Source organism: Triturus cristatus, chromosome 11 (genome assembly GCF_964204655.1).
Source record: "Triturus cristatus chromosome 11, aTriCri1.1, whole genome shotgun sequence".
NCBI classification, from domain to species: Eukaryota; Metazoa; Chordata; class Amphibia; order Caudata; family Salamandridae; genus Triturus; species Triturus cristatus.
The window spans coordinates 405,770,636-405,791,094 of record NC_140594.1 but is presented as its reverse complement, the minus strand read 5'-3'; the positions used below and the strand labels follow the sequence as shown (position 1 = coordinate 405,791,094).

Here is a 20,459-nt window from a genome sequence, read left to right as displayed (position 1 = left end):
AGCGTGGGACCCAAGATTAGAATAGGCACTGAGGCGAGAATATCCGGTCCGCGGAATTTATAGCGCGAGCCCCTGCCACGACGGGAATCGAACCCTGGTCCCAGACCAGTGCTCTGCATCGAGGTCTGCCACTCTAACCATTGAGCCACACTTCTCCACTTTACTGGGCTCTCCAAAGTCCTTAAGATGCCACTAGGCAAGAAACAGACTCAGTAAGTCAGTCAGTCAGAAAATACTGTATTCGATTTTACAAGAAAATCATAAAAGCACAAGGTACCTCATTTCATTTTATAAGTACATAAAATAAAACACAATAAAATGCATTAATTCATTGACAACTACATCTCTCAAACGGTAAAAACTGACAGATGAATAAAAGTAAAGGGTAACAACCCGGAGTAGGTCTATCCCAGCATATTAACAGTCTAATAAATTTTGACACGTCAAACGTGACCCTGGCAAGTTCATAAAGTGCGTGTGCAGATTATAGTTTGAAAAAAATACTTTAAAAAGGAGAAGATAATAACTACATGCATTACCATTGATGTACTTATTTATACATATCGCTTACATATTATAAGCGCTCCTCTTATAAAATTTAAAACAGCATAGCATATATCGATAGACTCAAGTGAGTGCAAATAACTAAAACCTTCCCTGTAGGAGCAGGGGCGATGAGCCCTTAATAATGGAAGCAAAAATGTGTGTCTCAACGTTTTATAAAGTGCACAAAAAAGGACAATTGCAAGGTGGATTGCTTGGCCGCGTTATTGTAGGGACATGGTAAGAGGTTATCAGACCATCCACCATGGTTCGGAAAAGCTACCAAAAAAATGCGCAGTGCCCAGACGGAACCTAGCCAGGTAGAATCTGTACCGCAGGTTCAGAGTGAAGGACAGATACATCTGCAACTGATTATTGGGGGAACTAACATTTCCAAAGCTTGAGGATCTTTGCTGATCAATAATTGCTGATGGTATGAGCTTGCCCTTGTTGTATGTGCAGACCTAAATATGGTTTTTGCTTGAGATGACATATTAACAGGATTTTCAAAAAGCTCAATTAAGCCAATATCACCAAAAGCACGTTTAGATACCCAAACCAGGGGATTTTCTCTGCATTGGACAGAGCCAGACAGGCCATAATGATGGATCTTGAAAAGTCTAACTTCTGAGAGAGCCAGGTTTGGCCCATAATAACAGAGGGGCAAGACCAATACGATCCTCGGTATACTCCAATCCCAGTTCAGAATGACAGAATGGGGTCGCCGTATGCTTAGGAACCATCAGAAGCCTTCTAATGAAGCAGTTCTCAACAATTTGGAGCTCGATACAGTTACCATAGCCCCATTCTCCAGCCCCATAGGTGGCAATTGAGAAACGTTTTGCTTTCTAAAGTGTAATCATCTCTTTAACAGGCTTCTGTCCCAGTTTGGCTGCAAACCAGAAGAGAGAGTGCTTCCACGCCTCTGTTCGTCTGCTGCAACCTTAAAATTAGTAAAGGATTCCAAGATAGCTGCAAATTAAAGATGATCCCCAGATAGGAGAAACTTGGAAACGTATCAATCACGTTACCCTACACAAAAAACGATTTTGACTTTGTCGTCTTGGGGCGACACATCATAACATAAGATTTTTCAGAGTTTACTTTTGAGTCCAAAGATGACATAAAATCTACAAAGGCATGAAGAGATTTCTGCAGGCTCATAGCTGTCCTTGCAAGAAGCACAGTGTGGTCTGCTTAAAGGAGTGTTGTGACACATTTTTTACCTATCTTTGGAAAATCCAATTTCTTTTTCAACAAATGCGCCTTTAAGCCATTTGTGTGAACAAGGAATAGAAACAGGGCCAAGATGCAGCCCTGGAGGACCCTCTCGGTCGAAAATATTGAGTGTGTTTTCTCGCCATCAGGGCCATACCGTATTTTGACTGTGGTGTTAGAATGTAACCTTTGCAGAAGAATGACTTGGGATTCCTCCACCCCCTGTCTCCCATCATGCATCCACAGTCTGTCATGACTAACAGTGTCAAACGCACTGGATAAGTCCATGAAGGCCAGTTGTAATGAGCTTCTCATGAACTTGATGTATTTACTGACAATCAGTGACAGATTAAGGCATTGTTCTGCCGTTCCCATCCCCCTCCTAAAACCATATTGAATTTTTGGAAGCACATTGTTAGCAGAATCCCACTCTTCTAACCGTGCCCATAGCACCCTGCCAAGAACTTTTACTGTAGCATCAATTAATGATATTGGCCTATAGCATACCGGGTCATTCCTGTCACTTTTTTTAAAGATGGGGACCACAATGGCCTCTTTCCAGGATGCGGGCAAAGGGTCTCCTATGGAGGCTTGAAAGATGTTAGTTAGCAATGGTACCCAAAAATAAGATTTTCCTTAAAAAGGTCAAGTTGGACTCTATCTGCTCCGGGAGCTTTGAGGCGCATACTCTGAGTGAAAGTTAACTTCACGTCCTTTACTGAAAATGAATTATCAAGCTGCGCAAATTGGTCCATATTATGAATCATGTCACTGTTGCTTTACTCAGGGATAATCACTTTATTTAAGGGACGAAAAATATGTGTAAAGTGTGCAGCCCATGCAGCCCCTAAAATTAGGGAATCAATTTTTTGTGAGGGAAGTTCTGAGAACAGTGGATGATTAAATATATCCCAGAATCTTCTCATTCCCTTCGAGGTCCCAGCGACCAGTAGGTCAACCAAGCCTCTTTTCTGAGCTCATCGTTCGTCTGCTCCATCACGGCTTTATAATTCTTCCTGGTTACCTTAACTAGGTCGTTATTACGTGGAGTAGTATGCAGGGCTGTTTATAACTCTTTGTGGGCTCTTGTGCAGGCACTGTTAAACCAACACATAGGGGGCACAGTAATAGAGGAACGTCTAGTTGATAGGGCCAATGAAATAGCTGGGCATAGGGACTCAAAATCCCTGACTTAGACCGCGGGAACACTCACTGGTGTCAAGCAACTATTAATGAAGTCAACGTTATCTCTCATAATTTTGGATTGACTATCCTGCTACTTTACCCGTTCCTATTTCAGCCTAACACCTTTGTTTACATTATATTGAATAGGGGGATCAGGAGGATTCACGGTCCCTAGCCTTGATTTTAGATTAGGGTGCGCTACTAGGGGATTGTGGCCGCTTGCACCGTTTGGGAAAATTGTGAAGTCCAGAACAAGGTTAATATAGTTACTGGATATTATCATGAAATCAATTGTACGTGTGAGGCAATGTCATTAACACAATCAAAGAAAGGGATCAAATCATTATAAATCACAGCGCCATTGAAGGCATCCCCATAGGTCGTTTGGTTAGAATGAGTCAATGGTAGATCATCCTTATTTTCCATTCTCCATACTCGTGAATGACTAAAGCCACAGATCGTAAACTTAAAATCCCCAACCCATAAGATGCATAACGACTGTCTTGATAGGTTTACCTTGCTAATTGCCTCATTTAACTTATCAGCAACTTGTGGGTTACATTGGTCAAAAATATTATGATAAAACTTTACGATTAGGAAGTCCAGAGTACCCAAACCAAAGAGTAAAAGTAATTTATACAAGGGAGAAGAAAATATGGGCTTAACTTTCGTCGTGCCACATTTAACAGAGCTAAGCACCGCTAGGCCACCCTTCGCCCTCCTTGATGTTGCAGGGACTGCTGGAATACAATGAGAAGAGTAACCATTTAGGTGAAAATCATTCAAAAACCAGGTCTCCTGTAAACAAATTAAATCAAAGATGGAAATGAAGCCCACCCAATCCTCATTTCCTAGCTTCGTACGTATTCCTGCAATGTTCCAGGAGAGCACCGTAAAAGGGGGGTCTGGATTTTGAAACATCAAGGTATCACCCGCAACAGGTTCTGGTGCAGTTGATTTTGCTATATGGGCTAAAAAATAAAACTTCCCCAGGGCCAACACCAGTGTTCACTGCTGAGTAACGAGGATGGGGAGACGAGTAGCTGGAGGCTACCGGTAGTTAGTCATCTTCCAGGAGTTCATGACGTTGGATCAATTATTCAATAGAAGCCTTGGAAAAAATACAGAGGACATTGGTGCCACTAGGTTCTTGGTAAGTGCAGGCGCTTAGTCCGACTGATTAAAGATGGGGTGTGAAAGAAACACAAAGGTAGTGCTCTGAATTGGTGAGGTATGTTATCAAAGTGATGAAGTTCCAGCAGAAGGTATCTCACTCTCCCAGGGGATCTAAAATTAACAACCACTTTATCGCTACCAGGTGAGCTTTTACGGACACCCACCAAGGATACTCTTCTGGCTGTTATGATAATTTGCAAGAGGTCTGCGGCTTACACCGCATTTACACCAATCTAGTGCAGAACCTTGTGCCTCAAGTCTTCCTCTATTTCTTATACACCCCTTTTTCGGTGCTGGGACACGGTCCAAGATGATGACATGGGGGTGGCTGGAGGAGGAAGGTGTAAATGGGATCGTTGGATGAAGTATGCTGAGTTATCTCCCAAAGGACCGGGATTTAGATGCAACTGGATATTTTCAGTACTACCTGAATAGCCAGAGATAGGGCGCTTTTCGCCTACCTCCCACGACTGTGATACGGTATGGTTGGAAAGGGTAGACGAAGCCCCAGGTGCATGAGGTGGGAGAGAAGCCTGGGGTGAAGGGTTGTGTCCTGGCAGTGTAACCCCCACTGAACTGGTAGGTAGATTCTTGTGTAAAGCTGCAAGCTTTCCGAACCCTTCTTCCAACTTTGCCATCAAATCAGTTTTTAGGACAGATAATAATGTCTCCAGTCTGCGGAATAAATCCTTATTACATTTTTAAAATAAAACATCCATTAGATCGCCAAACCCACCTTGTAGATCATTTGGTGGTCGTGAATCACTGGACTCCTCAGAATTCACAGGCTTTTGGCGAGATTTCCTCTTCGCTGGCAATTTTATCATGAGCTGCTAATTTTGCTTGCTCGTTTTAGCGGGAGCGAACCAAGATGCATTGTGAGATCATTAGAGGCGGTGGTGGAAGTTGAATCCACCAAACGACCGGGGTAACCAGGGTCCCCGCATCGGGATCCATGTCACGATCCACCACAGGGACATTGCTCATTGTTGCTATTTACCATGTCCAAAGCCAAAGACTCACCCAATAATACCGGTACAGTGTCTCCTGTCCCCCCAACTCCCCCACCCGAAGGGAGTAAGTCCGTTAGTAAGAGCGTGTTGTCACAACAAGCTGGCTGAGCGGTTAACTCTTGTGTATTTAAAAGGGACAGTGAGCTTCACCTTACGGCTTTTATTCTTTCCTCCAACCGGCCTATCTCGCTGGTTAAGGCACCCATTACTGTTGTCAGGTAATTGGTAATTGGAGGGGTATTGTAAAACCAGTGGGCGAAGTCTTGGCAGACACAGAGCAAGGTATCTTACATTTTCCTGTGTTCACTATCAATCTGGAAAAGGGTAACACAAGAAAATCTTCTCACCAGTTCCAATGAGGTGTGCAATTCAAATTGCTATGAGACCTCCAGAGGTCCTCCAAAAGCTAAGATGAAAGAGGAGTGGCCCAGCCCAGCCTCATCTGGCCACCCATCTGCACAGCCCAGGCACACCTGCACACATCTTGCATCCCGTGGCGCTTTTGTAGCGTCAGTTCCTGGCCCCTCCTCCGCTATCAGGGGAACTCTGGAGAACCAAGTCCCACCCCAGCAGAGCCGCAAACAAAAGAACCACCTTGGATGGCCCGGCATGAAACACCCGCGCTGCAGGAGTCCCTTGGTGCTTTTGTAGCTTCAGTGCCTGGCCCCTCCTCCACTATTAGGTTGAACACTGGATGACCGAGTCCCACCCCAGCAGGGCTGCAAACAAAAGAAACCACCAGGCAGGCAGGTGGGCATTGTGGGCCTCGGATGACCCGGTATGAGAGAGAAACCGACTCAGGGGTAGAGACAGGCTGAAAGGCAGAGAGGTTGAGATATGGAAATAGATAGAGGTTAGCTAGATAAAAAAAATGTTTGCTTTCCCAGGGGGCCCTTGCAAGGTGGAGGCCCTGGGCAATTGTCAAATTTGCCAATCCCTTAAAAACATCTCTGGCTGGTGTTGGTGAATTGTTGCTATTAGATCTCTTAGCTGCATCCAACACCATCAACCACACCATAATCATTAAGCCCTTGAGAAGATGTGGTTCTCTGTCCTAATTACAGAAAGGGCACAATCTGTGTCTATTGTCACTTTCTCTTCTTCTTCAAAATTCTTAACTGTGGGGCTCTGTAAGGATCCACTCTTTCATCTGTGCTGTTCAGTCTTTAGATGAGTCCCCTAGCAAAACCTCTCCTTTGGCTCGGAACACATTTCTACATGTAAGTAGATTATACACAGATACTTTTTTCTATTTCTTGCTCCCAAACATGTCCTCCTTTCTGCGATATTCAAGCCAAACTGAGAAGCTGCCTAGCAGTCACCTGATGGTGGATGATAGCTAATCTTTTCTAATTACATCCTTTAAAAAAGGAAGTCATGCGCACTCCTGTAACATTCACGCAGTGGAAGATTGTCTGTTGGCCTATAATCATTGAACTCATCCTCCCACTGCCATAATTCGGAGAAAATCTGATATCTTCCAAGATTCTTCTCTTTTCTTCTTTATGTTGGAGTATCCCGTACACCAAACTCGAAATCAGGCGCTTAGTTATGAAGCCAATCTCCAGAGTCAGGAGATTTAAACACTGTGGTGCCGATTCCGAGCCTGAGTCGGAGTGTTTTCCGACCGAGCCGGAGGCCTGCAGTCCGACCGAGCGAGTACGATACGGTCGTATGCTGCCGGACTCGGTTTGGTCGGACTCCCATAGAAGTCAATAGGAGCCGGTCGTACGACGCGTACAATGGCTCCCATTGACTGAATGGGTATGTCGCGGACAAGTGCGCCCCCTACAGTGGGTACGTGTCGGTGCCATCCGTACCATACATGCCTGTGTTGGTGAGACCCATGGGTCTCCCCCTGTGTCCGAGTCATAGGGCTGTGGGTGTCAGGGGGTCTGACGCGGACCCCCAAAGGCAACCACCCGGACGTTTTGCGAGCCGGACACTCCGTCTCGCACAGGCTGTCCAACGCATGCATCGTACTGGCTCGGTCGTAAATCGCATCCATTGCACGCCACGGTTAGCTTCCGACCGAGACGTATGGAGTGGTTCGGACCCGGAAACGACTCGGTCGGTGAAATTCAAATAGCTCGCATCGTACTTGCTCGGTCGTACAGCTGTACGAGTCGGCCGGAAAACGCGCGTACGGCTTGTAGTATTTCCGGCCGGATCACATTCGGTGCCCTTCCGACCCGGATCGGAATCGGCCCCTGTGTGCTCAAAAATAAACGTAATATAACATGTTACTTGCTTGCATTAGAATCCTTGGCATTCTTGCTACGTCACTGGAATGAGACTTCAATATCATTGAAACACTTTTCATTTTGATGAAGCAAATTTGATGATGAAGCAAATTTATATATCGCACAGATGCTCCTAGGGGTGTCCCGGCGCTAATCCAAGAGCAAGCCAAATTACAGAGTGAATAACCAAGTTTTTAATCCCTTCCTGAAAGCAGGTTCCGAAGTTGCCTGTCTCAGATGCATCGGAAGAGAGGAGAGTTCCATGCAGATGGCCCTAACAAGGAAAAGGAGTGCCCGCCAATCCTTGATATGTGGGCGAATTTTAGTAGTAGTGACGGTCTCCGAGGGCTTGTGGAATACTGAATACATGTCACTCCCAATGTACATGGTCATCTGGGTTTTTACGCATAGACCTCTTCTGGTTTTAAGAATGGTGAAGTTTATCAAGGGTTTTATGTGTACGTCTCGAATGTACCATTAACCAACACCATGGCATTGCTTCAGGAGCCTTGTTGCTTGTCTGGCGTTTTGTTCACTGCCATGTGCTAACACATTTATACCGATTAAAAATAAACGCAGACTGCACATCAACAACCAGAGTACAGTGCCAGGGATGGAGATGTACTGAATAAAATTGACATTTTCATAAACCTAAGAAGCAGTGAGAAGTCTTTGTAGTGAGTAACCCTCAGCTTCCAAATTTCCTATAATCAATGCACAAAAACGATTGGCAGCCCAGTATTCATGGGGTGCATGTATTAAGTGTATTTGAGTTTGATGTTTAAAGGCACCCAGGTAAATCGGTGCTCACCTCTCAATTTCTCAGATTTTTTTGTATTGTGTGGTTGTAAGTATATACCTGTTGTACTGATGTGTATGTGTATATAAATAAATAAGTATATATATTTATATTTAGGGTCCTCACGCACAGGTACCACCCGAGGCATGCTGCATCATCGGACCCTCACCCAAACACTGAATGTGAATGGGTGGACTCAACACGTTTGTAAGCGGAGTTCTTTGGATGATAGAAGTCAGTGAAGGCAGGGGGTATAAGTAGGTTAAAAGAGCCCCTGAATCCTATTTTCCAAATGTTTATGATATGGGACTTAGGGCTATATTAAAAGAATAGTGTGATGCTTTTAGGATACAAGGTTCCCAGGCATCAATTTAGGACGACATGTTTCAGCCGTTGGGTTGCCCCGAAGGGTCATACGGCTTTCCTCAGGACCTTATTTTACCCTGCATAATATTGATATTTGCCTTTTGCTTGTGCAATTAAATTGTAATAAGCATGTACAATATCATACAGACCATACAGGAGAGGGGGTGGCAGCTATAATACATCAAGACCTAAAATTCTCAGCACATACCCCCCTCGACCTACCACAAGTAGACAACCTAGGATTAAACTAGAGTCCGATTCCGCCCCGCTAGTCTGTGTCATACTCTACAGACCACCACAGAGCATGCCACAGTTCCCACAGCTTTTCAGTGAACAGATGACACATATCACAACAAACCACACGAAAATACTACTGATTGGTGATCTTAACTACTGGGCTAACGACCCAGCAGGTGGACCTCACTCAGCGGAATTAACTGATTTACTTACAGGGCTAAACCTCCGTCAGCATATCACCTCCTCTGCTCACATTAAAGGGCATACATTAGACCAGTTATGGTCCACAAACCTGACCATAACTAATCCAGATGTCACTCCTTGCATCTGGTCAGATCACTACCTCATAACATTTTCCATAAACAACCTTACTAACCCTAAAATACCCCTACCTGAACCTGGATACTTTAGGAGCTGGAACACCATCGACAAAGTCCAATTCCTCGAAACCCTGGCCAATACAATCCCCATCAGCCAATCCTCTATAGATGAGAGTGAGGAAAACCTGTCGGAATGGCTCTTGGCAGCCAGCAATAAACATGCCCCACTAAAGAAAATACAACGAGCACGTCGTCACGAAGTCCAGACATGGTTTTCCGACGATTTAAAAAAGTTAAAACTTGCTCTGCGCCAAGCGGAAAGGAAATGGAGAAGCAAATACTCACCCTACGACAAAAGCACCTATCTAACAGCCCTTAGAACTTATAAAAAAAGGATTCTGACCACAAATGCCGAATCATCACCTCCAAAAACCGATCAAAGGACATTTTCTCAATAATTAATGACCTATCAAACCCTGACCGAGTGACCTTAAAAACCACACCTTCGCAATCCTTATGCGACTCCCTGAATAACTTTTTCATCGACAAAATCAAAACTATCAAAGCAAGCATCTCCACATGCACATAGCCCACTTGTCAAAACAAACCAAAAAACACACAAAGGCTAGAACAAATCCCAATGATAAGCCAAGAAGTTTTTTTGTAGACATACTGACCAAAGTAAAATCTGGCTCTCCTAGGGACTGTTGCCACCCCTTGGATCCTAAAGGAAGCCTTTAAGGCCTGCCCAAAGCCAGCCATGGCCCTCTTAAACAAATTGCTATCCCAGGGATACGTACCTGGTGCCTTCAACGAGGCGTTTGTCATCCACCCCCTGAAGAAGCCATAATCAATAATGACCTCACTATGAAAAATCTAATTGGGTCCGTGATCTCAACATGTTACTTTCAACTAAGAAAAATAAGGATAATCAGTAGGTTCCTCACTCAGGAAGCAAAAATACAGGCAGTTCTCGCTATGGTGATATCCCACATCGATTATGCCAACTCTCTTTACCTTGGCATCCCGGCCTATCTCACCCACCGCCTTCAAATGGTTCAAAACCAGGCGGCCAGACTGATGTTTCAAGAAAACAGGCGCCAACATATTACCCCTCTTCTTAAGAAACTACATTGGCTTCCAATAACCCAGAGATGCGCCTTCAAGGTAGGATGCATCATCTTCAAATCCCTGAATAGTAAAAGCCCAAAATTCATCAACAGTTTGATCAATAGATACACTCCTACCCCCAACTTACGATCTGCTCACATGCACCTCCTGGCCACACCATCTTTCAGGCTAAAACGCGCTGGGGGGACAAGGTTCGCCACCCTAGGCCCCAAACTCTGGAACTTCCTGCCTCTTGAGATCAGATCCTGCACAAACCTCATGAGCATCCGCAAACTCCAAAAAATGTGGCTATTTAAACAGGCATACTAGTAACACCTTAGTCTAACACCTTCAGAGCAGCGCCAAGAAACCAACCTGGTGTACGTGCGTTATACAAATAAAGTTTAACATAACAAAGTTTAACATAACATAACATACTTGAAGTACCTTTTCCATGTATGGTCATAGATGTCTAGTTTTCTAAAAAGACATCATAGGGAATTTCAGGGGAGGACAGGCCCTGTAGTCAAACATTCGTCAAGAGTACGTGTCCACTCTCACTCATGGAGTATCCCTGTATCTCTGCATCTTGACTCAGTGGGGAGGGGTGCCTGTGCTTGGTGAGTAAGTCAGGGTTTGTAGCCTAAACTAAGGAAGGATGGGAACCAATGAAATCAACATATACTATTCTTACATGGGCCTGTGGGGCCCGCTGAGATACTAAGAACCTGGACTATCAAGAGAATCCATTTATACATGGGTCTTAGGGTCCACCTGGGAATGGAAGATGCAAGGTCCTCGAAAATTACAAATACCACATGTACAGGATTCTGTGGAGACCCTCCACGAGCTGTGATGCAAGGTCTTCGAAAACTAGACCTCAAACATGTACATGGGTGCAAAGGGTCCATGCAGGAGCAGAAGCTGCAAGGTTCAAAATACCTGGACATCACACATACATGAGTTTATGGAGCCCTAGTGTCAGACTGACCAATAAGGCAATCCGGCAGAGCTAGAAGGGCTGGTCTGACAGGTTGGTGTGTGGATTGGATTGTTTTTTTCGGCTGTTTGTGGACCTGTTGTATGGTCTGGTGGGTCGGTTTGTATTGTTGATTTCTTGGATATTAGCACAAACAAGCAAGCAAACATACATGCAATCTCCAATTCCTTGCCAAACACCTACACTGCCTTAATCTGTAAAGGTTGACACTTTTTTTTAGCTGTCTGAGTTGCTAAGGGGGACACTTTTATTTTGGTACCCGGGTCTATTTGCTGTCCTCGTCTAACCCTAGTAGACTACCGGACAGCTAAGATGCGCTACCCCCAAAAAATTGCAAATACCATTCGTATATGGATTTTCGGAGTCCACCTAGGAGCAGTGATGTTTTGACCCTCAAACTCGTGGGACATCATTTTACAGTAATTCTTTTTCTCCTACCAACTTTTGGCTGGTCCATTATAGCAAAATATGAATAAGTGGCAGTGGCGGCTGCTTGAGATGTGAAGCAGTGGGACGGTGATGGGGGTGAGAGGGGAAGGAGGGAATAATACAAAAATAAGTACACACGAAACAATATATAACTTTATTACCTGCCGCTGCGAGCTCCGCATTGTTCCTCTGATGATCCTGGTCTGGTCCCACTGGCAGGCTCCCAGATGCCAGTTTCTGATGCTGCTCTCATGCTGGGAATACTATTCCCTAGGAGCAGCGATGTTATGACCCTCAAAATCATGGGACATCATTTTTAGAGTGATGCTGCACCCCAAAGAAGATAGGCTCTGCGTTTAAAAGTAAATGGGTCATCCTTACAGAAAGAGATGCAGTAGAAAGGATACTTTTAGATTTATGGAAGAAAAACAACAGCCGGTATGTGCCTGTCATGAGTTCTGGTCCACGACCCCTTCCACAGTAACAGGTTTACAAAGTTCATGAAGTCAAGGAGTAGAAATACCATTCCCAACATGAGAGCAGCGCTGGGATTGGTCTGAGTGCACTGGTTCGGCGCTCAGACAGGGACTGGGAGCCTGTTGCTTTTCTCCACCCAGCTGTACAACACAGCTGGGTGGGCAAATTCTAAGTGCGCTTGACAGTTTGGACAGTCTGAGATGGCCAAACAGTCATGCGCACTTAGTAGTGCCCATCACCCCTCCTCCCCACTGTTGCACATAAAGTGCATGGTCCCGCCTTGCCCTAAGGCGTGGCACGCCTGCAGGTGAGAAGAAAAATAAAATTGGTTTATTATCATTTTATTTTTCACATGTTTAACTTTGCTGCCACCTAGTGGGGTGACTCTCCTCCGCCATAAAGGAGGAGCTGCCTCTGATAAGTGGCCGGTATGTTTATTCCAGAAATGGTAACAATCCTAGTTAAAATGTAAAATGTTTTTTACTGTCTCTCTACAGATAGGATAGCTTCCGCTATCTGTGACGGACAGCACTGTATGAAATACTCCCTTAATAAAGTTTACATGGCTTTTGTGCCAATCTTAGTTGCCTTGCTCATTTTGGTGGCTTTGCTTCCTATTCTGTGTTTGACCTGCTCACAGGAGCTTTTTGGTTTCACCATTGGCAGATTCGTCATTCTCTGAAGGACATCGCCATTCTGGATTCCTATAATAAGACTATTTATGTGCCAATGTTTGTGAGATTTAATGTCATGATTACCATAATATATCTTGAAAAAACATTAAACACACGTCGCACTATGCATGAGTTTGAGCCATTGTTTCCCTAAATGGCTAAATTGCTTTGTAGGATGCTTCTGCCTCCTTGTGGCCAATACTGCTGTGCCCGAAACACAATCGCATGATTTAGTTCGTGTCAGTGCTTTGTAATCACAGTGCAAGGAAGCATTGTATTGTAGTTGCATCTATATAGGGCTTAGTACTTCTTAGCACGCATTAAAGTGCTGCAGGCTGCTTAGTAAGTGATTAGTCCAGTGTGTATTGGTTATTGTTGGTTATTGGAATTAATCTTGTGCTCAGATGAAAACCATTCCATGCATTTACTTAAGTTTCTTTGTGGTAGATTAAATTAATAGGCGTAAGGTATAATTATGAGTAGTGGGTATGCAAATTTATACACATGGTTTGTAGTATTAATAAATGAGCTAGGGGGATACTGGGTTATTATAAAAGAGTTTGTTCTCATCTTTGAAATGAGGTGTGGGCAATTTGCATGAATACAATGGTGGAGAATAAGACATACAAATGCGACAGAGTAGGCTGTGTTCATAGAAAGTAAGCATGCATGGGTGCACAGTAGGAAAGTGTAGTTCGAAGGAAAAAGTGAAAGGCAACAATCAGAAGTTTTATGTCGAGGTCAATCTTCATGCAAGCTTCTGAGGATATAGATGAGGCTTTTTGAGATAGCATGCAATCTGAGGATGCAGCACTGTATAAAGAAACTACATTGTTTGCATGTGAATAAGGGTTGTATTAAGTACTTTTGATAGGGACAGCAAGATTTCCTGAACCTACAGATGAACAAACCCTGACCGTGGACCCCCATCACCACAGAAGAGACCCCCTCTACTATGAACTTCACCCACTTTGGGGCCTCTTCAAACTCGAACCCCCACCACGCCTTCAACAAAGGAGTCGCTCACATCAGAAAAGTACTCACCCACATCCAAAAGCCTTCCTCAACAAAACACACTTCCTGGAAGCATGATGTGGTCAACTTACTACTGAAGAAACCCCCAGGGGAACAAGCCAAGTTCACACACTACTGACCTATCTCCTTCCAACCTTACCCAGAAAAGTCCCTAGATAAAACAATTAACAGATGCCTCACCAAACACCTCGTCAGCCACCATCCTCTTCACCCCATGCAGACTGGATTCAGACCTAATCTCTGCATGGAAACAGAAAACAACTCTCATTGTAGCATCTGGTGACATCTGCAGGATCCTGGACAGAAGTGAAACTGCAACCCTCATCCCATTGGACCTTTCTGCAGCATTTGACAAGGTATCGCACCTCATTGGACGACTAAACAAGATTGACATTCAAGGACCTGGCCTCTGCTGAATCTGCTCCTTCCTGAGAGGAAGAACACAGTCAGCCAAGATGGCACCATACTCAGCAGAAGCCAGAGAATTCAGATGCAGAGTACCCCAAGGTTCATCGCTCAGCCCGCCCTTCTAAATGCCTACATAACTTCTCTAGCCAACATCATCCCCACCCACGACATCACGATCGCATCCTATTCATTTCATACTATCCCTCTGGGCAAGAGACCTAACACGAGGAACAAGTTAACCACATGAATGAAGTCCAACTGCCTCAAAGTTAACAGAGACAAGACTGATGTAGTACTCGTCAGAAAGAAACCGTCCCCATGGGACACCATCTAGTGGCAATCCAACCTCAAACCAACTTCCACTCCCAACCCCAGCTCACATGCCGGAAACCTCGGGATCATCATTGACAACAAACTGGACATGTCCGCCCAGTTCAACGCCATCACGTCATCCTGCTTCCTCACCATGAAGATGCTATACAAAATCTTCGAATCTTCGGCATGGGTGATGGCTCTCGAAGAACCATCGCCCATGCCCTCTTCACCCCCAGGCTGGACTATGGAAACACTCCTTACGCCGGGATCTCCAAACATCTCACCAGACAATTACAAACCATCCAGAATGCAGCAGCCAGACATTCTCAAACTCCTATACAGGACCCACGTCATTCCTCTCCTGAGGGAGCTCCACTGGCTCACAATACACAAGTGCACAGTTCATGCTCCTCACCAACACTTCAAAGCACTACACAACATGGGCCCAGCTTACCTGAATAGCTGTATCTCCTTGCATCAACCACCCAGATACCTCTGCTCAGCCTCACTCTAACTTGCACACATTCCACACGTACAAAGGATAAAACCAGAGGTTGGGCCTTGTCTTCCATTGCTCCTAAATCCTAGAACAACCTTCCACTTCGCACCAGAGCCTCCTCCTCACTTATTGAATTCCAAGTGATGCTGAAGACCTGGCTCTTCGACTAACCCCTGCCCCGACCACAGGACCACACTCCCACACCAGCTCAGTGCCGAGATACCCTATTGGTGATTGTTCTGTTGTGTGTATTTGTAAAGCACACTATCAACTGCGTGGGTATCCTGGTGCTGTGCTTTACAAATACACTAGACGCAACATAGTGCATTTTATAAACAAACGTAACATAACATAGGCACTAGTTTTAGATGAACAGCCTCTCCACTGCTCAACTACCAGTACGCCACTGCTTCAGCAAGGACAGCTGATCAGCTCAGGGCTTTGGAAGCGTCAAGTAATGACTGGATGCATATATTGATACACATCAAGAGATTTAGGCTGTGCTTGAAGGAAGCAGTGACCTTGTGATCGTAATATCAGGAGAAAATGCCAAGGGTAAATAATGCAAACATTAGAAAGGAGTATCTGCAAATGCTGGAGCAGAGGTCTTCTGCTGTTCTCCCTTAAAGTGTTCTTGTATTAATTACAAAAGCAAAGATGATCCATTTGGATGCCCAGTTTGGCATGACAATGTAGGGGAGGAACGCCTTCCATGACACCGTAGATGTATTGCCTTCATATCTCTGGGTGGAAATCCAGACACCGACGCCAGGAGAGGGGAGACGGGACTACCTTTAGAGATTCCTTGAGGACTTTGAATCTAAAATCTTGAGGACTCTGTTAGGAGAGGGCTGTAAATTAGTTCTTGCTGAGCACTGTCCTTTGGCAGATTGTAAAGGGTGAGGCCAGGACTGTATTCTTTGTTGCTTAGGATGAGATATTTTATTGGCCCGGCCTGTCCTTTTGTCTGTCCCTTGTTGCTGGGCCAGGAAGATTGTGGTGCAGAGATCTAACACTTCATTATGCCTATAATACAGGCACTCCTGCTTGGAGCCAGACCCAATGCTCCCTGCTGTGAGAAGCATTGCTTTACACAAAGGTTGTGTCTGGGAGAGGGTGGAGCCTAAGAAGGACACATGAAAGAGAACAACCCTAAACTGGTTCCGCAGCGGGAGATGATGGGTGCTCTTTCTGTGGTGCAATTTTCAGGATTGAACAGAAACACAAATAAAAGCTTCTTAAAAAGAAAGGCACAGAAGGCGTTTTTATCTATATGATTAGCTGCAGCTCTGTAATTTCTCTGATCCATACAAGTCATTGTACCCTCTCTAGAGGTCTTTGTAAAATGTGCTAATGCCTTCTAGGTGTTGCAGCGGTATAGTATGGAAAAATATTAAATGAGCAAGTCAAACCTCGGTCGAGAAACAAAAGTATGAGGTGAAAGGAAATGGACAGAGGTGAAATCACAAGAAACGAAAAAGAAAGGCAAATCAACTTGGCCCTTTTCTGATAGAAGCAAAAAGAAAAATGATGGAAACAATATTAAAAAAGTAAAAAGGAAACCAGAGATGTGACTCTTACAAGAAAGTTTCTTCACTCAGCTTATAAAATGGCAATTTTAGAGTTGTAGTGCCTTGGTGAAAATTAAGCTTGGTTTGTGATTTCCCTATTAACCTAACCTCCCAATTAAATTCCCAAAGCTCTTTCTTCTTCCTTCTGACAGCTCCACGCCAACCCAAACAATAAAGAGGCAAGGGCTGTGATTTGCTTGTATGTGTTTTGTGCGGTTTACGAAGAAAGGTTCTCATTTTACGATGTGTTTTACCCCCGAAGCAGTGTCATTTTAAGGATTTTGGGGGTCCCAGGCACAACATATTCTGGGGTCATGATATAGAACAAATTTGAATTTTTGTACTATTCCATGCTAATTCGAGCCCGCCAGATGTCAAAGCATTCTAAAGAACATGTTAAACTTTAACAGAGTCACACAAAAATAGTTGAAATGTGTCTTGCCCAGGATAGTAAAACTCCTTAAAATGACACTAGGTAGAGAGACAGTCAGAGGTAATGGTTGGTAGAGGGGGTAACACATTTGGATAGATAAATAGAATAGACAGCAGTCAAATAGAGAGAAAGTTGGTTTTCCGAGGGGAGCACTTTGGAGGTAAGTCCCTGGGCAAGTGGCCACTTTGCCCTTGCCTTAAAATTTCTCTGGTCCGAAGCAGATGCTTGATTTGCCTGCCACCTACAGAAAGGCATCAAAAACAAGATAATGGATGGAAAGCTTCAATTAATGTTAGCCACTGGTAATCACTCTAGGCCACATCACAGTTCATTTTTTGCCCACCATGCCACCTCAGTTGGGACCCAGCCATATGCAAATTAGCGTTGACTCTGCTCCAATAGGAACAGTACCAGCCACCCTGCCAGGCTGGGTCCTTTCTGAACCAGAACACAAGCAATTCAGGACCAGTTTCATCCTAATTAGGGCTCTTTAGCCAGGTATAGCTTGGTTCCAGTTGCACAGTCTCTATGCATACCCGTCAAACAGAGGTGCTATTGTGGCCAAAAAATGATGGATTGGGATACAGCCCAAAACAATTGCCAGTGGCTGAGATTAATTCAAGCATTCCATCCATCTCTTTGCTATTGATACCTACAGATGGAAGCACATTTTACGGTGTTATTTCGGGTCTTATTTTAACCTTCTGATGAGAACATGTGCTCTTGCTCCCAGGTTGGACTACTCAATATGGTGTAACCTTTTTTGTTTTCTTTCAAAGGAAAGATTTTTTTTTTTACTGCAGAGGATAAGGTTGGATCGAGACTAGTCAAAAAGGGCAACCATTTTCTACGAACATTTAGAGTTAGTTTTGTGAAAAACTATTATGGTATAATAATGCATATTTTGGTTATAGAGGAGTTTATATTACAACTCAAATGGATAATAAGCAGCATTAAGCATTACACTTCCTGTCTTTTCACAGTGTGGAGGGCTGCATCTTCATTTGATATGGAAGGTGGGAGGGACATGGAAGCAACACGGAGAGCGCAGGTGGAGGGAAGCTATGGAGAGAAGCACATGGGTGATTGTAAGAGGAAGGGGGAAGACAGAAGCAGATTGGTGACAGAGAGCAACACGAAATACAGAAGGAGAAACGTATGCAAAAGATATGACTCAAAACACGTGCTCTTTTATGAAGTGGTTAAGACAAAAGGAAAATGTAGTGCTTGAAAAACAAGGAGTGAAAGAAGAGATGCCAGCCAATCAGAGATTGTGAGGAGGTAATGCTCTATGGTATGGACAAACTCAAGACTGACAAGCTGATACAGGAGTAAGAAGCAGGCAAATGAGAGTGACAAGGAAAGTCAACCAGTGGTAACCAATGGGCAGAGTCTGAGCCCCTATTTGCTTTTGGTAAGGCGCAATATGTCTCACAGCAGGCAGTGCATGCATTGTCTCGTAGCCTCGACCTAAAAATCTCTTCAGCTGTGACACCGAACACGTCTGTATTACCAGAAACATTTGTATGTAGAATGGCGATGTCAGCTGTGCATAATATGTTTAAGCCAGCTTATTTGTGGATGAGTGACCAGTAGAGAGGGCTATAAAACCCCTGCCCTTCTCCTATCCCTTATGCGCTCGCCATTGGGCAGCCTTCATCCCACAACAACCAGACATTGGTGTGCAGCGCTTTTCCGTCCAACATGCACCTTGGAACACAATGGTGTATAGTGTAATCACAGTATGAGCAGCAGCTTTGGTTTCTTAATGAAGAGTAGCAATTAAGCAAGCGGTGAGGTTGCAGTCTGCGACATTGTAATTAATTATTAGACTGATCGACATCAACATGATGAGATCCGCAGTCATGCGCTAAATAGTCAGTTAGTCAGTATCCCAGAACAGTTACAAACCGCAGTGCATCCATCACATTAGACCACACTTCCACTCAAGAGCAGTAAAAAAGGCGCATCGAGGTTAGAGCTCTTTTTAAAGGCAAGAACAAAGTGCGTCTTCCTTCCCACAACCATCTATCGGGAGGGAGGGAGCAGTGGCCCTTACGTTTTATTTATGACATTCTGCTTGGCACAAATCTGCTGACAGCAAAGCATTCAGTACAGAAGATGAAGATTGTATTGCATTGTTCTACCTGCAAATGTTAGTTGCTCTGTGTTAAGGTTGTTACCTCCTCCCAAGTCAAGACATTATGTTTCCAGTGTTAGTCGTTCAATAGACAATTTAATGCATTGTGGGAATTGTAATCTTGGTTTGCTTCCATTGAGCCAATTGTGCCAACATGCTCAGCAAAAATGATTGTGTGACTGTGGAAATAAGACAAGGACACAGAGGTATCAGCAAAGCCAAGTTTAATGGTAAAATATGGGAGCCTAGGCCCAGCGCTTGCCTTCTGTGAATACCAAAATGAGTAAGTGCCTTCTGTGAATACCAAAATGGTAGTAATTTTAGGATTTTGTCTTAAGTTAGTTCTGTGAATCGGGCCCTACAAGAATATCCTCATCCAACTGACAAGACGCCAGTTCAGAACTTCCCAGGGCGTCAGCAGTGGTGCAATGAAACTTGAGGGGGCCACCCTGCAAAGTACATGAAGTGGGTCCCCACAATCCGTGCTGGCCAGTGCCAGAGGGGACCCCAGAGATTGGGGGCCCCCGGCACCGTAGGGGCTGTGGGGGCTTTTGTTACGTCACTGAGCGTCAGGACAGAACATGGAACCAGCAGGTAAACATTCATATAATAACAAGTAGCACAATGTAAGTACACACCTCTAACAGTACAACATCTTCCCCCTTGCAAAACAAATAAAACACAAAAACAAAAAAAATACAATAAAAAATAAGAGCAGACAAAAATCCTTGAAGATAATCAATCAATCAATCAATCATCGCATTTATATAGCGAACTACTCACCCAGAGGGTCTCAAGGCGCTGGGGGGTCCGCTACTGCTCGAACAGCCAAGTCTTGAGTTGTTTCCTGAAGGCGAAGTGGTCCTGGGTCTGGCGGAGGTGGGTGGGGAGGGAGTTCCATGTCTTGGCGGTGAGGTAGGAGAAGGATCGTCCCCCTGTGGTGGCTCTTCGGATGCGGGGGACGGTGGCGAGGGCGTGGCTGGTCGATCAAAGCTGGCGTTTGGGAGCGTAGAAGTTGAGGCGGCTGTTGAGGTATCCTGGGCCTTGGTTGTGTAGGGCTTTGTGTGTGTGGGTGAGGAGACGGAAGGTGATTCTCTTGTTGACCGGGAGCCAGTGCAGGTCTCTCAAGTGTCTGGAGATGTGGCTGCGACGGGGGATGTCCAGGATGAGTCGTGCTGAGGCGTTCTGGATCCGCTGGAGTCTCTTCTGGAGTTTGGCGGTGGTTCCAGCATAGAGGGAGTTGCCGTAGTCCAGACGGCTGGTGACGA

At 44.7% G+C, this 20,459-nt stretch overlaps 1 protein-coding gene across 1 annotated transcript in view; it reads left to right on the top strand.

Moving 5' to 3' along the window:
• LOC146784317 (melanin-concentrating hormone receptor 1-like) overlaps positions 1-20,459 on the top strand; it is a 267,323-nt gene that overhangs the window by 194,718 nt on the left and 52,146 nt on the right. The gene's annotated exons all lie outside the window — the stretch shown is intronic.